General features: G+C 52.9%; 1 pseudogene; it reads left to right on the top strand.

Annotated features, from left to right (window-relative positions):
• Positions 1-589: 589 nt before the first annotated feature.
• On the top strand, positions 590-2,461 carry LOC109700959 (Krueppel-like factor 4 pseudogene; annotated as a pseudogene).
• Positions 2,462-2,963: the final 502 nt, after the last annotated feature.

Below are 2,963 nucleotides of genomic sequence, written 5' to 3'. Positions count from 1 at the left end.
GTTAAGGTGTGGTTTAGGGTTAGGTTTAGGTTTAGGATTAATGTTAGGGCTAGGGTTTGGGCTGTGGCTACAGCTAGAGCAGGGCTGGGGCTAGAGTAAAGGTGTGGGTTAGGGGATGGGCTGGGGTTAGGATGAGGTCCAGGGTTACGGTTAGGTTTAGGTTTAGGGATAGGATAAGAGTAAAGGGTAGGGTAAGTGTTAAAATTATGGTTAGTGTATGGGTTAGGTTTAGGGTAAGGGTAAGGATTTGGTTTAGTGTTAGGTTTAGGGTGAAGGTAGGGGTTTGGGAAGATTTAGACTAAGGATTAGGTTTACTGTACTGGTAGGTTAGGGTGTGGGTAGGATTAGTGTTAGGTTTAAGGTTAAGGTAAGGGTTAGGTTAAGGGTTAGATTAAGTGTTAGAGTTAGGGTAGTTTTAGGTTTATACTTAGGTTTATCGTAAGGATTAGTGTTTAGATAAGGTTTTGGAAGTTCCTCCTCCTGAGAGAGCAAGTGTAGCTGTGGTGGCAGAGGCAGTGGCATGCAGTGAAGGTATGCCCCACCCCACACCTCTAGCGCCCCACTCACCCACCCGCCGGTGTCCAGTGCCATGGCTCTCGTGCACAGTGCAGCACATAGGACTCCAGGCCATACGCTGCTGCCGCCCAGCTTGCAGCTCCGCGCCACCAGCCATTCTCACCTTGTGTCGCCCGCCGTCCTTCACCACCACCCTGGTACAGCCCCTGTGCCTACAAGGACAGTCACAGGGGCTGCAACAACAGTGGGGGGACACTGCTGAGTCGAAGAAAGTGCAACCTGGCCACCAGACCTACTTACTCGCCTTGCTGATTGTTTATTTTTATAAGCATTTACAACTTTTCTAAGTACCTTTAAATTCAAAGGAACTTTTTAAAAAGACATCTCCAATTTATATTTGATCCAAAGAAGGAGGATCTCGGGCAATTTGGGGTTTGGAGTTTCGTTTCTAAATCATCTTTTTTTCATCTTCGTTGACTGGAGCTCGGGCACCTCACTGCTTCGGGCTCCCGAGGGTCCCCACATTAATGAGGCAGTCACCTGGCGAGTCAGGGACACACTGCTAAGGTCCCCCACACATTCGCGCCAGGCACAGCAGGAAGGGAGAAGGCACTGCTTCCAGCAAGTGCCCCGAATAACTGCCGGCGGGAGGCGCTCTCTCATATAAAGCTACCCCTTCCCACTCCCGTTCTTCTTGGCGTGGTGAATAGTGGCCTCTGATCTGGAGAGTAGCAGAGCTGGCATGGCATGCGGCACTAACAACCTGGCCTTCCTACACCGGAAAGAGACCAAAGAATTCAATGATCTTCTGGACCTAGACTTTATTCTCCCCAATTCACTATCCCATCAGGAATCGGTCGCCTCCACCATGTCTTGGTGGATGTCAGTCTCGTCCTCCTCCCTGTCGAAAGCTGCCCTTCCAGAGAGGCCTCCGTCTGCAGCTTCCGATCCAGGCCGGGGGTGACCTGGGTGTGGCACCAGGCAGCTCGGGAGGCGGCTTCCTCTATGGCCGGGAGTCGGCGCCCCCTCCCACCGCACCCTTCAACCTGGGGGACACCCTTGGGCAGCTTCTTGGCCAAACTCCGGCGACCCGAATTGGACTCAAGTCCGTTCCGCCGCTGCAGCCGCAGCCGCCAGGTGGCAGGCTGATGGGCAAGTTCTTGCTGAAGGGGTCACAGGGGCTGCGGGTACCAGACAGCGAGTACCGCAGCCCTTCGGTCGTCAGTGTTAGCAAAGCCAGTCCTGACTGCAGCCACCCGGTGGTGGGGGTGGCGCCCTACAGCGGCGGGCCGCTGAGCATGTGCCCCAAAGTCAAGCAGATGGCTGTCTCGTCTTGCACTGTTGGCTGGCCGCTAGAGGCCCACTTGGGCGCTGGACCGCCGCTCAGCAACGCACCGGCCAAGCGCACACGACTTCCCCCTGGAGTGGCAGCTCTCCAGCTGGTCTAACCCGACCCTGAGTCCCCGAGGAACTACAACAGGGACTGTCACCCTGCTCTGCCTCTTCCCCCAGGATTCCATCCCCATCCAGGGCCCAACTACCCAACCTTCCTACCAGACCAGATGCAGTCTCAGGTCCCGCCATTCCGTTACCAAGACCTCATGCCACCCGGTTCCTGCCTGCCAAAGGAGCCTAACTAAGCCAAAGAGGGGAAGAAGATCGTGGCCGCGGAAAAGGACGGCCAGCCACACTTGTGATTAAGTGGGCTGCAGCAAAACCTATACAAACCGTTCTCATCTCAAGGCATGCCTGCGAACACACACGGGTGGGAAATCTTACCACTGTGACTGGGATGGTTGTGGGTGGAAGTTCACTGGCTCAGATGAACTGACCAGGCACTATGGAAAACACACAGGGCACCGCCCCTTCCAGTGCCAGAAGTGCAACCAGGTCTTTTCCAGGTCAGACCGACCCCCTGGTCTTACACTTGAGGAGGCACTTTTAACTCCCAGACAGAGGATAAGACCCTCGACTGCCAGAAGAGAAATCAGTACGTTTTTCAACCTTTCACGTTGTCTTCTCACGAGGAGGGGAGCCCAGCTGGCAAGTATTACAATCATGGTCAAGTTCCTAACACGTCAGCTTGTGAATGGATAATCAAGAGAAAGGAGGAATCCAAAAGACAAAAATCAAAGAACAGATGGGGTCTGAGACTGGATCTTTTTTTTTTTCGTTTATTCATATATGCATACAGTGTTTGGGCCATTTCTCTCCCCTACCCCCCACCCTGCCGCCTCCTCCCTCTCCCCCCCACCACCCTCTCGCTTCCAGGCAGAAACTGTTCTGCCCTTATCTCTGATTTTATTGAAGAGAGAGTATAAACAATAATAAGAAAGACAAAGCATTTTTGCTAGTTGAGATAAGGATAACTATACAGGGAGATTCCTAGCGTTTCTATCACTCAAATTCTAAATCAATTTGAACATGCCTGAACTTACAAAACACCA

Source organism: Castor canadensis, chromosome 6, assembly GCF_047511655.1.
Source record: "Castor canadensis chromosome 6, mCasCan1.hap1v2, whole genome shotgun sequence".
Taxonomy (NCBI): Eukaryota; Metazoa; Chordata; class Mammalia; order Rodentia; family Castoridae; genus Castor; species Castor canadensis.
Note: the sequence above shows the minus strand (reverse complement) of the source record. Positions and strands in the feature narration are given on the sequence as shown.